This window comes from Ipomoea nil, unplaced genomic scaffold (genome assembly GCF_001879475.1).
Source record: "Ipomoea nil cultivar Tokyo-kokei standard unplaced genomic scaffold, Asagao_1.1 scaffold0761, whole genome shotgun sequence".
NCBI classification, from domain to species: domain Eukaryota; kingdom Viridiplantae; phylum Streptophyta; class Magnoliopsida; order Solanales; family Convolvulaceae; genus Ipomoea; species Ipomoea nil.
Window position 1 is genome coordinate 1,979,248 of NW_017617189.1, and position 15,162 is coordinate 1,994,409.

The 15,162-nt window shown below is 35.9% G+C and overlaps 1 long non-coding RNA gene across 1 annotated transcript; it reads left to right on the forward strand.

Moving 5' to 3' along the window:
* Window positions 1-1,017: 1,017 nt before the first annotated feature.
* Window positions 1,018-14,012, forward strand: LOC109176868. Its single transcript, XR_002053473.1, has 3 exons — window positions 1,018-1,132; window positions 3,663-3,666; window positions 14,003-14,012. It is a non-coding gene; the product is annotated as an uncharacterized LOC109176868 (long non-coding RNA).
* Window positions 14,013-15,162: the final 1,150 nt, after the last annotated feature.

The window sequence follows — 15,162 nt, forward strand, 5'->3', positions numbered from 1 at the left end:
TTAGCAATGCTAAAAGAAACTTGAATCGCAAACTGTGTTACAAGATTGAAGCTGAATTCATTGGAGGAACCTGAAGCTTCTTTGATGGTAATGATCTGGCTATCCAAGACTGACTTTGTTTGAGAAGTCTTGCATACCACCTGAGTAACTATTGCAGCTATTCGGTCTATAAACAAAATCTTCATTAATCTAAACTGCATATCATGGATCAGATCTTCTTTGTTGCTCAGGATGAGATAATCATACGCCATGATCAATTAATACGTTTTACCTTACTGAAAAAAGAACTCTAATAAGTACAATTTACATCTTTTATTTAGATTAGTTTTTATAATAAATTAATTTTATTTATTTAACATTATACTTATTTTAAACTTTAATTTATATTTTGTATTAATATATTAATTACTTGAATAATAAGTTTACATATTATTTTAGGCCATTAAGAATAAAAATATTACATTTGTTAATTAAAGTGGACTCTTTACTTTTCTTTTGACCCAACCAAAATTTATTTGTTTATTTTATTGTTAAGTCCAAGTTCAATTTTAACATTCTTTTATGCCTTTTCTTAAATTAAATTGGTATGTTTAATCTTACATAGACTTCAGAAGGCTTCAGCGACTACGGCGACTTCTACGTGTTTCGTCCGCGATCTGCTGCAACGTGGATTTCGATGGACGACTGCAACGTCCGTGAACTGCTGCGTAATGAGTACTTCGTCCGCAACTCCATAGGCTATTGTGATGAAGGATTCCACGGTTGAGGCAGCTTCTGCGAACAACATCCACAAATTCCTACGAAGTGAATTAGAGGTTGGAGCTTGTCTTACTGGTTTTCTATGGTTTCTTAGAAATTAGAAAATAGATATTATTTATTTTCTAGGTTCTATATGGTTGAAAGACATTGATTTTATTTGTGGATGTTAGGAAAATTAGGGTTGTTTTGAGATGATTAGGGATCCTGAATTAGTATAAATAGGGATGGGTTTTTCAGTAAAGGAAGTCAGTTTTTTTGTTCAGAATCACTTTATTTTACTGTAAACACTCTCTGCAATGTACTGCTGAGTTCGAATTTTTCTAATTCAAGGATTATTGAAGTTTGATTCTACAAGACCAGTGAGATTTATTTAGTTTAATTTTATTCTCTGCACTTTATTATTTATATATCTCATGTTATCTGAGTTTAAATTATTGCTTGATTAATTGTTGCAAAGGGCCCATTGTTCAATTGTCAAGTTATTATATTGCTAAGTATAACTTTGAATCCGTAATTATTTAAGTGTTCTAAAGCTAGTAGCAAATAACATAGTTGATTATAAATTAGATTTTCAATCTTATGTTATGAAGATATATAGTCTAGTTTAAATGAACCATGCTTTTGAGTTTGTTGGCTAGAATTGGTAATCTTTCTAATTCTTTTAATGCTGTTAGTAAATTAAATCCTAAGAGCTTGTTTAGGATTGTTTATTAGCTAGGGAAGTGATCAAAGAGCTTGTTTTGATTATCGACAAAGTAAGGAAAGATAGGTTATTAGAGCTTGTTAATAACCATAACCAATTTGGTAAAGCGTAAAGTAATTATTTCTTGGAAATCGATGATCTGTCTTGTTAGAATTGAATTGATATTATTCCTTGAGTTGGATACTAGTTGATATTGATTATTTAATATTTTGTATTGTTTGCCTTTTTATTGTTGCTATTTAATTTCCAATTCCCATCTCATTCTTTATTGAATCTTTGATTAAAAATAAGTCTGACCAATCTCTGTGGGTATGACCTTACTCATCATTATTGCAAATTATAGAGTAAGTAATTTATTATTTGTTGGTTTTGACACCCATCAAACTCGCCAAAGAAAACGAGAGGAAATAACTCGCCAAAGAAGCAAGAGGAAATAACTTGTCAAAATAACTGATGGAAAAGTGAAAAATACAGATATTTAGATAACAAAAACAGAACTCCACGCCTTCTTCTGTGAAGAAAACACCACACCTTCTTGTCCTTGATCAAAATACAAAACTTCTTGTCCTTTTTTTTCAGAACTCAAAGCCTTCCTTACCTAGATTCAAGAAAAGAACACTGACACAAAGTATTCTTTTCCCTTTTTGTTTAAAAATAGGCATTGATAATGGTGCGAGGCTTCTTGATTAGATTTGGTGGTTGAAGTTGAGAAACTAAAAAAATAAAATACAAAGGAACTACAGAAGTATGAAACCCTTAAAAACAAAATACTTCCGTAGATATGGTTGGTTTTAATTACTCCGTAATATTTTGTATAGAAGATAAATTATTTTTGTGAAATAAATAAATATACATACATCACATCAATCACTATCTCATTAAAAAATCACTTTTTTTATTGACTTTTCATCCTTAAATGTTAAAGTTACTTTAAAAAATTATAATACCAACAAATCATTCGTTCAATCATGACAAATGTTAAAATTACTTTCAAAAATTATAATAAAAGTTGAATTCCGTACATGTTAATAACATTTTTTTTTTTGAAGGGTACATGTTAATAACATAATATTACTTTTACTTAAACAAGAAAGTAACATGACATAACATACAATCATCTAAATACCTTTACGATAAATTACAACACAACAATAATATAATTTGTATTTAATTAGCATCACATAATTCATTTTTTAAAACTCTACAAATAGAAAGACAAGAAAGCAGTCAAACTAATTAAAATGTGGAAATCATGGAAAATAAAAGTCAATTAGAATCAAATCGCATATGAAACTGCAGAGTTTATTAATTAAAAAAGAAAAAAATGAAAACCCATTGAGAGGATTGAATATTAAAAGGTAGGACCTACCTTCATGTTGGGTTGGGCTTTCCTTCTATATGGTAAATAGCTCATTTTGGACCAAGCCTATTCCACTGCAATATTTGTTAGCTTGATGGAAAAGTTTGCTGACAATTATTTGGGTTGGAGAATGGGTTATTGAGTAGAAGTTAAAGAGTGGATGTTGGGATGAAGTTGTTGGGCAGAAGTTTGCTTGGGATGAACTTGGGAAGAGATTTCCTAAGGGAACTTGGGAAGAGGTTTCCTAAGGTTTATGGGAGGAGATTTCCTAAGGATTATGGGAAGAGGTTTCCTAAAGATTATGGGAAGAGGTTTCCTAAGGTTTATGGGAGGAAGTTGAGGAATTAATTAGCTTTCTTCATTTCCCAAGGTGGTTGCCTGCATCTATAAAAGGAGGGAGAATTCATTGTTTCCTCACCACTACACTAGACACTTCTACATACTACACATATTCCTTTTGTATTTTTCGGCAGAAGCAGTAGGCCCAAAAAAAAAGAAAGAAAAATTCAGTTTTCTTTCTTTCTCTTTGCACGGCCGTATGCAGCAGTTGAATGAGCAACATCTATTTCTTCTTCTTTTTGTGCTACTTTGTCGTGGGTTTTCCTAGCTTCTTTGGTGGCACGGCGGTGGCGTGTGTCGGCAGGTTTTGTCGCACGTCTGATGGATTTGTCGTGAGGTTTGCCGAAGATCTTTGGGGTACTTTTCTTCATCAAATATTTTGTAGAGGTCAGTTGTTTGTTCCAGGCATCATCGTTTTGGGTAAGCTCGTAATATTTGTATTCTTTTCACCTTGTTCGTGGTGGTTGAATATTTTGAGTACGAGTTGATATTCTTTTTTAGGCCTGTGAACGTGATATATTGTATTTGGCCTAGAGTTGTTGTATTTGATGATTTTTAGGGTGTTTGGCTCAGGTGGTAGTCAGCAACTTTGTACCCAAGATTTGTTATAGTGGAATATTGTGTTGGTGGTGGTCCGTGGTTTTGGGGTTTTCCACGTAAATCTTGTGTCCCTTGTGTCTGTTATTTATTTTAGCTATATTGTAGCATCTCGTATTTGCGCTCTTGTCGGTCCTGTGATTTTCGATTGTCACAGGTAGTGGGATTTTTCCCAACAAAGTGGTATCAGAGCCCTGGTTGTTGATTGGGCATATTTGACATGGTATGTACGAGACCGGATATTGTTCATGCAGTAGGTGTTGTTTGCAGATTTCTCTCAAATCTAGGGAGAGAACATTAGGATGCTGTGAAGTGGGTTCTGAGATATCTCCAGGGTACTTCAAGTCTGAGTTTGTCTATTGGTACAGGAAACATATTGTTACCGGATACATTGATTCAGATATGGAAGGAAACATTGATACTAGGAAATCAACTTCAGCTTATCGGATTACCTATACAGGGGGAGCAATGGTTTGTTTCTCTATCGCCGAGAAAGCAATATCTTCCACATAATCAGGAAGGGGAGTTTGTTGGGTTGGGCTTCCCTCCTATGTGGTAAATAGCTCATTTTGGACCAAGCCTATTCCACTGCAATATTTGTTAGCTTGATGGAAAAGTTTGCTGACAATTATTTGGGTTGGAGAGTGGGTTATTGGGTAGAAGTTAAAGAGTGGATGTTGGGATGAAGTTGTTGGACAGAAGTTTGCTTAGGATGAACTTGGGAAGAGATTTCATAAGGGAACTTGGGAAGAGGTTTCCTAAGGTTTATGGGAGGAGATTTCCTAAGGATTATGGGAAGAGGTTTCCTAAAGATTATGGGAAGAGGTTTCCTAAGGTTTATGGGAGGAAGTTGAGGAATTAATTAGCTTTCTTCATTTCCCAAGGTGGTTGCCTGCATCTATAAAAGGAGGGAGAATTCATTGTTTCCTCACCACTACACTAGACACTTCTACATACTACACATATTCCTTTTGTATTTTTCGACAGAAGCAGTAGGCCCAAAAAAAAAGAAAGAAAAATTTAGTTTTCTTTCTTTCTTTTGCACGGCCGTATGCAGCAGTTGAAGGAGCAACATCTATATCTTCTTCTTTTTGTGCTACTTTGTCGTGGGTTTGCCTAGCTTCTTTGGTGGCACGACGATGGCGTGTGTCGGCAGGTTTTGTCGCACGTCTGATGGATTTGTCGTGAGGTTTGCCGAAGATCTTTGGGGTACTTTTCTTCATCAAATATTTTGTAGAGGTCAGTTGTTTGTTCCAGGCATCATCATTTTGGGTAAGCTCGTAATATTTGTATTCTTTTCACCTTGTTCGTGGTGGTTGAATATTTTGAGTACGAGTTGATATTCTTTTTTAGGCCTGTGAACGTGATATATTGTATTTGGCCTAGAGTTGTTGTATTTGATGATTTTTAGGGTGTTTGGCTCGGGTGGTAGCCAGCAACTTTGTACCCAAGATTTGTTATAGTGGAATATTGTGTTGGTGGTGGTCCGTGGTTTTTCCCCGTGGTTTTGGGGTTTTCCACGTAAATCTTGTGTCCCTTGTGTCTGTTATTTATTTTGGCTATATTGTAGCATCTCGTATTTGCGCTCTTGTCGGTCCTGTGATTTTCGATTATCACTGGTAGTGGGATTTTTCCCAACACTTCCAAAAAAAAAAAGAGTAAGACCATGAACTAGGAAAAAAAAAGAATTTAAAAGCATATTTGATACACGACAAACTTGAAATGAAATAATATTGCGGGATTATAAACCTATTTTATTGTTTGATAAGTCATTTTATTATTGATAATAAACTATTCCAAGGACCCTTTGGTACTAGATCATTAATGAGTTCTCGAGAACAGTCTTTTTTTTTTTTTTTTTTTTTTTTTTTTGGTGTGTAATGCTTATTAATTTGCTATTACCTATTTACCTATTTTTTTTGTTATGTATTATAAATGTATTCTATAATATTAACAATATTATTGTAATTATTATTATTATTATTATTAAGTGTATTATATATATATATATATATATATATATATATATATATATATATATATATATATATATATATATATATATATATATATATATACACACACACATACATATTTGTGTGTGGGGGTGGGGGGTGGGGGGAGGGGGTTTCAAGTGAGCACCTGGTCTTCCCGTAAAAAGTTATGACTAATCACAATTGCTCATCGGATTCATAAATGATTGAGAGTTTTAGTAAAAAAAAAAAGTGGGTCAATTTATAATTATTGTAAACTTTTAAATTTGCAATATTTATAAAACTATGTCCTTTTTCCTTTATTTTTTTAGCAACCCTTAACTGTTGATTTATCTAAATGGATGGATATATTAATCCTTACTTTTTACCAAGAATATTGTTCTCATATGAATGTTCCTATGTGTGTGTGTAAACCATGATATATAATTCATATTCTATTCCTTATATGTTCTACTTTCTAATAAGATTTCATGAACCATGCTATAAGAGGTGTAAAAATTGAAATTGAAATGGTGAGGAAAGCACTACAAATTTCCCTCTAGGTTTTCTCTAGAGTTTTTTTCCACCCGATTTTTAGGGTTTACTTGATTTTTCATGTCGACCTTGCTTTTCCCTTCGCCCATAGCAGTTTTCACCCATGGTTTTACCCCACGAAGAAGTTCCCTCTGTGGATGTTAGTTCCCTTCCTGAACGTTGTGCGCAAGTTTCTCTTGATGATGAGGATGCTGGTATCTCTTTCCACGCTTCTGGCTCGAGCCATGCGCCTGTTGACCTCCTGGATAGCCGACATGGTTCAACGTGGTTCGTGGTTGGGGCAGTTTTTGACTGACAAGCCGGTAAAGTTCGAAGTCATGCAATAGGTCCTGGTTGCTGTTTGGAGGCCAGCCATGGGCGTCTGTATCTTGGATGTGTGGAATGGTAAATTCTTATTCGAATTCCCCCATGAGAAGGAGGTGAAGTGAGACCTGAAGGAGGGGCCTTGGTCATTCAAAAACAATTCTCTGGTTTTTATTAGTTGCTAGAACATGGGTAATTACCAGCGATGGTTTAGGTTGACACGATAGACATGTGGGTGCAGGTGTCCAACCTCCCCTATGGTTACATCTCGTGTTGGAACAAATAGGGAACTTCTTGGGTATGTTTGTCAGGACTAATTCAGAGAGGTTTGGGGGGTGGGGGGGGGGGGGGGGGGTTCTTAGCATAACTACTACAGGGTCAAGGTGGCCTTGGATGTCAACAAGCTGCTGCATAGGATGATGACGCTAACCAAGAATGATGGCTTTGCAATATGGGTATTTTCTCAGTACGAGCGTCTACACCCTTTCTTCTTCCGTTGTGGTATCTTGGGGCACACGGACCGCTTTTATGTCAAAGTGCTACTATCATCCCTTGCCCTTACAGACTATCCCTTTGGCCTTGAACTGCGAGTAGGAGGCAGGCGAGGCAGTAGGAATCTGCTGGTTGATACTGACTCATTGTCGATTGAGACCTCGAGTGTAACAAACCTAGAGCTGAGTGAGGTTTTTTTTTTAGACGATTAGAGAGTTGAGACGATGATGGCTGCTCCCAAGAGACAGAACGAACTTGGAACATGTGATGATGGAGGAAGACATGAAGGAAGAGTATGAGGTTGAAACTACTCCAAAAAATGTGTCTTTGGCGTGTCCTGTCTCTCAAGCCCGCCAATGCCAATGAGTATCCTCAGCTGGAATTGTCATGGTTTGCATAATCCACGCATAGTTCGTGAGTTATAAGATCTTGTATCCATGAAACTATGCATGTTTATTTTTCTTATGGAAGCTAAAGTTGACAAAGTACATGCAAAGCGGTTACGGGTGAAGTTGGGGTATGATGGTCTCTTTTACGTCAATAGTGTTGGGCACAACGGAGGCTTATCCATTTTTTGGAGGGATATATGCATGTCTAGTTTAATTTGTTGAGTTACTCTCAGAAGTGCATGGATGTCGAGAAGACTATTCGGGGATCGTCCCTGGCGTCTGATTTGTTACTATGGTTTCTTAGAGAAAAGCCAAAAGTAGGAATCCTAGGACCTGTTGAGAACTCTAGGCTCCCACTCTAGTTCACATTGTTTAGTGATTGGAGATTTCAATGACGTTACAATGCATTTAGATAAATGAGGGCTCCACCCTCAACCTAATCATCTTAAATGAGGCTTTTGTGATGCCTTGGAAGATTGCGGATTGGTGGACCTTTGCATGAAGTGTTATCCTTTTACATGGGAAGATGGCGAGAAACACTCGTATTGGTGGAGAAAAGATTATAAAGGGCGGTGGTAACTGATACTTGGCACATGCTCCACGGTAATGCCAAAGTGGACAGAGTGAACATGTGTTTTTTTTTTTTTGACTATGTATCACTCTTTCTCAATCTGGTCGGTCAACTACTTGATTCCGCTTCATTCTCCGGAGGCAAAGATTCCTCTTTCAGAACACTTGGCCGAAAGAGGAAGGATGTATAGGTTTCGTGGCGGGGGCTTGGAACTCATCTGTTGGTTTGGACCTCCCTAGCTAGCTTCGCTACTATGGAAATTCTTTGGCTAGTTGGGGGTGGGAAGAAGGTTGCTAGATAAGGGAGGCCTATATAGAGTCTAAAGAAGGCATTGTTGGAGTTGAAGGGTAGACGGGTCAGGGAAGCTATTGAGCTTTATAGTAGGACGCATGTTGAACTGCATAGACTTTTTGAGCAGGATGGCATTTATTATAAACAACAGGAAAAAAATCAATGGCTCAAGGAAGGGGATGTGAATACATAGTTCTTCCACAGCTATGCCTCTATGCGCTAGAGGAAAAATAAATTCTTGAAGTCAAAGGATTGCGCAAGCCAGTGGGTTGAGGGTGAGGTGCTCAAGCCAATAATCCTCGACTACTATGCTGATATTTTCTGAACCAGTGGTAGCCTAGGCGAGTGCCCGTTACAAGGTATCACCCTCGCATCACCAACGAGATGTTTCGTTCGCCTTTTATGGCCAAGGAGGTCGAATTTGCTCTTTTCTCAATGCGCTTGTCAAGTCTTCGGGCCCTGATGGGACGAACCCAGGATTTTTCCAGCACTTTGGGGGGGGGGGGAGGGTGGTGGGTTCTGATGTCACGTTTATTATTATTATTATTATTATTATTATTATTATTATTATTATTATTATTCTGTAGTGTATAGACATGCACAATTTTCTTCACAAACTAAACAATGTCAATATTGTTCTAGTTTCTAAAAGAAAATGTCAGAAGCTATGTCTAACTTGCACCTTATCGTATTGTGCAACGTTGTTTCAAAGGTGATGCCGAAGATAATAGCAAACCGCATGAAGGAGCTCTTGGGTAGCATTATCTCGGAATCACGAAGCACTTTCATCCATGATAACATTTTGGTGGTTATGGAGACGAGGATTTTTTAAGGCGCAAGACTAAGGGGCATACAGGTTGGGAAGACCTCAAGCTCGAAACTGTCAAGGCCTATGACCGGATAGAGTGGGGTTTTCTAAAAACTATGCTGCAAACGTTGTGTTTCGCATCTAAATGGATTGAGTTGATTGCCTTGTGTGCCAACACAGGCCGTTATAATATTCTAATCAATGGGAGTCTAATGGCCCTTCCCGTGGACTTAGACAGGGGGATCCCTTCTCCCCTTACATCTTCATAATATGTGCAAAAGGTTTGTCGCTTTTACTACAAGAGGCGAAAACGGAGTGTAAAATCAATGGTTGGCATGTGGCTAGAGGCACACTGGCCGTTTCAAGTAGTAAACTTAGCTCTCAAACTAGGAGTCAAAGAGGACGAGGAGCTATGAAGAGTAGAAGCAACAAAATGTTGAAGAGGAAGAGTAGAAAGACTCAAAAGACCAGAAAATTGCAATGACCGAAGAGTGGAAGAGCTAACCTTATCGAGAAGTGGGGATTCAAAGAGTTAACTTAGATAATAGTTAACTTATTCGAGTAGTAAGAATGACTATTCGTTAGTCATCTCCGAAAGGTTACAAAAGGTTGTGATACGAAGAGTTAACTCGAAAGATAAGAGTTGACATCTCGGATCTACTATTCGAGACATTCTCTGAGTTAACAGTTCGAAACCTTAAATGTCATGAATTTTATGCGAAATTTTACCAAGATAATTGGAGTCCTAGGTACACATTTCAATGAGGATTTTTCTTAAAAGCATAGACAAAGAGTGAAGTACAAAAAGTAAAGTGCAGCAGATAAAGGCGTCTCAACAGCTGTAAAATATGACATAAAGTTACCTTTTGCAATATCCATTGGTCATTACCCAAGGGTTAAGAGATGTTTCCAATTTATCTCTCTCCAATGGATTTATTTTAAATAGTCCTATAAATACCTTCAATCAAGATTAAAGAAGGTGTTGGTTATATTATTGAAAGTTACAATTATTCAAAGCGTTCTAAGTGCTAGAAAACCTGACCAGTGAGAGAAGAGTAAGGAGCTAAAAATTCCAGATCAAGCTTAGACTTTGGCCTACGATAAGTGAAGATTCAAGTGCCAAATCTACAACAAGTTGGAAGAATCAACAATCTTTGTGTTGCAAAAAGTTGTATGTTTACTCGGTGAAGTAGAAAGAGGCGGAGTAACAAGTGGTGACTTGTGAAAAATCTGGAAACTTGATGTTGGCTTTTTGTTCAAGGCTCAAATGTTCTTTTGTACTAAGGGGTTTAGTGCAATCCTCCAAAGAGTTTTTGGAGAAGAGTAGAGTAGGTTGGTTTTATAACTGAACCACTATAAAAATCTCTCTCTTTTCTTATTTTACATGCATTTATATTCAAGTCTTTAATCCAACAAAATCTAAAATTTGCTAAGACTAAAATTCTGCTTAAACTTAAAAAGGGTTCACGTATTTCCACAGCCAAATCCTTTATAAAAAGTTATTCTAACTTAAATCCATTTTAAGTTTAGAATTTCTGAATAGTAGATTTTAAAAAATCTACACAAGTCTATTCAATCCCCCCTGCCCCACTGGACTTCTGATTCGAACCCTTCAGGACCAACATTTACCAATTGTGAGGGGGTGCAATAGACGGTTGTGTTAGCCTATAGCGAGGATAAACTGCGTTACATGCTAAGGTGGTACAATACGAAATTTCTTTCTAAAGCGAGCAAAAAGGTGTTACTCAAGACAGTTGCCCAAACTATTCCTACATACATGATGAAAGTCTTCTTACTTTCCAAGACCTTTTGTTTATGCTTGGAGATGCTGATGAATAGGTTCTAGGTGGGGGTGGGTGGTAGTCTTTGAAGTAGGAGTGTGTATTGGTACGCCTAGAACCAATTGTTCGTCCTGAAGAAATTTGATGGGGTGGGCTTTAAGGACGTTAATTGCTTCAACAAGGCACTACTTGCTAAACAAGGGCGGCGACTCCTCACCTCGCTTAACAGACTTGGAACAAGAATTTTCATGGCCAGGTACTATGCAACCTCCACTTTCTTGGATGCTACCCTTGGCCAAAATCCAAGTCACTATTATAGGAGCATCTTAGTTTCAAAGGATTTCCTAAGGAACGGGTTGGGTAGACAAATTGGGAATGGGCAGAACATCCCTATTTGGAATGTCCCGTAGCTACTTGATGTTTCCAACCCATGCGTAACTATTACCCCCTCCCCCCGCCTGCCCCATCTTTCTAAGGCTAAGGTGGCATTGGTCATGGTGCTGAATGGTAGAGGATGGAATTAGAGTTTCTTGAAGGATGCCCTTGAAGATAGGGACGTGGTGTAGATTCTTAGAGTCCCCATTACCCGTGACTTTGAGGACATTTGGTTTCGGAGAAACAATATGAGAGGACTGTATTCGATGGGAGATGGCTATTGTCGGCTTATGGGCGAGGTGTAGCTCCCAGAAGGCTACTGTACTGGGTGTAGTAAATTGAATTTACGGGTACCGCCAAGACTCTAGAACCTTCAGTGGCGGGCTGTTAAAGACATCCTTCCAATCGGAGTAAAGATCGTGTCTAAGGTAAGTGATATTGAGGCATATTGTCCGTGTTGTGGGAAGACTGAAGAAATAGTGGATCATGTGTTGTTGAGGTATAAATTGGCCCATGAGGTTTGGATGTTATCTGCCTGTTTCCGCTATGATTCAAGGCACGCAACGTCTGGACTAGTGGTTTCAGAAGATCCTTGATAATGCTAAAGAGGAGCAAATTACCTGGACAATGTTCATTCTAGGGCTATTTGGCATGCCCGTAACCTCTGGTGTTAGGATAACTTTCCCCGTTCAGAAAGCAAGGGTGGAGATCAATGTAAGCCCAATAGTCCAGTTGGCTGGCGGTCTATGCAGGTCCTACTAGCGTTCTGTCGTGGAGAAGCCAAAGCCGGAACAAGGAAACTTATCCCTATGTGTGTCGAGTGGATGCGGTGCTCTTCCCCCAAGAGGAAAAGGTGGCAAACGGAATGGTTTTTTTTTTTTTTTTTTTTTTTTTTTTTTTGAAAAAAAATGTTGGTTTATTATTACTATTATTATTATTTATTTTGCAAACGAAATGGTTTTATTCACATGCCAATTTGGGTTTGTTGTTGCTGCTTAATGGCTATTTCTGTTGTCTAGTGGATCGCTTCTTGGTGGAGCTTATGGCGACCTGGGAAGCACTCTCGTGGCTAAAAGTTTGAGGAATCACCAAAGTGCGGCTGGAGGCGTTCACGAGTGTAATCAGTGGTTTGGTTAGCCCGCAGGTCGGGTGCTCGTTCGTATGCGGGTCACATTTTTAGTTAGTGTTTTAGCTTAATGATATCTTTTGAATCCGTTGTTTGTCGTCATGTTAGGAGATCAGCGAACCTTGCTGCTCATGCTTTGGCAAAGGCAACTAGCTCTCAATCTAGCTCCCATTATTAGGATTGTAATCCCCCGAACTTTGTTCTTCCTCTTTTTACCAAACTTTTCAAAATTTACACTAAATTTAAATTTTTTCAATACAAATGATTCACCCTTATCAAACTATATGTTGGCTTGTCTATTAATTGGCAATGATCTAATAATATCATTTGGTTAGCTATCCATGAAATAATGAATTAAATCTGAATTAGTTAATTTTTTTTTAATATAAATAAGAAAATGGAACAAAAATCTCACAGAAAATACCAAAAAGTCTTCTTTCATCTTACTTATAATGTTTTTTTTTTTTTTTTTTGGTCAAATCAATTATTTTTGCTTTTTAAAAAAAATTAATATTATTTAATTTGATTTCTTTTGTATTTAATATAATTTTTATTTAGCTTATAAATGCATTTTTTTATTACTATTGTATTAAATATTTAATTTAATATTAGTATATGAAATTTATATATTTATAAATTATATTAAGAGTTTGTAGAAGCACAAAAACAAAAGAAGCTAAATTAAATAAGGTTGAAAAATATGAAGTACAAAAAAGCATGTCAACTTTTTCTTCAATAAAGAAGGCGATTGGCGATCATTCGCTTGCCATCAATCGTCGATTTTACTCACCGAAATCTTAATAATCGGCTATTGCAAGTGAATTATTGTTTTTTATTTTTTTATTTTTTGTTTTTGTTTTTGTTTTTTGCTGTCGATGATCGAAAATGGCATGTTCAACATTTTAATTGTAATTTTTAAAAATTTATAGGCTAATTGACATTTCGTATAAAGTATATGAGCATACTTGAACATTTCCTTTAATTTTTTAAAAATTAAGACAAACATAGTTGGACAGTCTTTTATGCATTTACAAATAGTCACGATAATTGAGACAACCCCCTTCAATGACTGCTAGTAATTGTTCTTAGAAATTTATCTTTATTAGAAAATGAGTAGTATTAATTTTTAGTCACACATTAACACATAAAGCGCAAAATATCACTTATTAGTGAAATCAACATTAACTTGTTGAATAGGTAATTTTAAGGTTCAACTGCACCATTTACAAATTTAAGGAGTTTAAATGGAAATTTTTATCTGTTAAGAGCTCGATTGCACCATTCGTTCTGCTTAAAGTAGTTATTTACTCTGTAAGTTTTTTCTCTAAAATATACATTTCTGTCCCATATTATGTGTCTGGTTCAATTAACGAGGTTTAACTGAAGTTATTTTTAATTCAATTTTTTATAATATTAAATTTAGTATTAGTATACAAAATTTATATATTTAGAAACAACACTAAAAGTAGTATTTAACACCAAAAAAAAAAGTAAAAATACTAAAGAAAATAAACAAAGAAAAAAGAGTTAATTTTGACCAATAAATAATAAGTATGACAGATAAAATTTGACAAAGGGAGAAATAATTTTGTGTGTGATATTATATTATTTCACCGTTACATCAATAAATTGTATTAATATGAAATAACTCGATGAGTCCACTTGGACAACTCAATTGGTCACAAGGGTAAAGTTTGGGAACAATGACCCGAGTTCAAGTCTCACCAGCGGCAGTGTAGGAGCAACCTCTTAAAGTGAGGAGGGCTCTTTGTGCCCAGTAAGCAAATGTTTAGCCTCTAAGTTATCCTGATTTACATACTCTTCCTTTGAGATTAGATGCTTTATCGGGCGGGATTGGAGATTCAACCTTTTAGAAATAATGAAATAACTTGACGGCATTTCCTTGGGAAAGAAACAGAAATAAGAAATGTACTTTATCTTCTTCAAAAAAAAAAAAGAAATGTACTTTATCAAAAAAAAAAAGGAATAAGAAATGTAAAGTGGAAATGTTTACCAAAAAAAAAAAAAATGTAAAGTGGAAATAAAGAGAACAGAGTAAAAAGCTATTGTCTTGCTGCACGTGTTATGCACCTAACTACTTACTGATTTAATTAATACTCCCTATTATATAGCTACTAGTCAAGGGCACGCGCTATGCGCGAAACATCATGCCCAATAATCAATTATTATGTTTTAATTTTTATTTTTTAATTTTAAAACGAATATGTTCTAATTTTTAAATAATAATATATATAATTTTTAATAATTGTTATAGGACAAAATAAATAAGAATACATAAATAAGTTATTTAGATACCAACATGATATACAAGAATTGAATTAGGAACATGCGGGAGGATATTAGATTTGGTTTTGAGGGAGAGAATGAAGATGTTAGCTAGAATAATGTAGTGATTTTTAAAAAAAATGTTAAAACAAAAAAGAATGGAGTGTTGGAATGATGGAAAAAAAAAACAAATATCACATCAAGGCAAAGAGGAAGAAGACAAAAAAGTAATGGTAAAGTTGTTATTTCTTTAAAAATTGAGGGTAATTAAAATGAAAAAATAAATCAAAAATTAGATCAAAAAATTTCATCCATTAGATTTGAAATCAATGGTATGCAAGGGGTGCCATTTTTTAGGGGCAAATGACAACTCCCAAATATAAGTATAGGGAGATGAGTCACTGAATCTTATACGTAAATATGATGTTGTCTGATTGTCGGAACCATAAAAAAT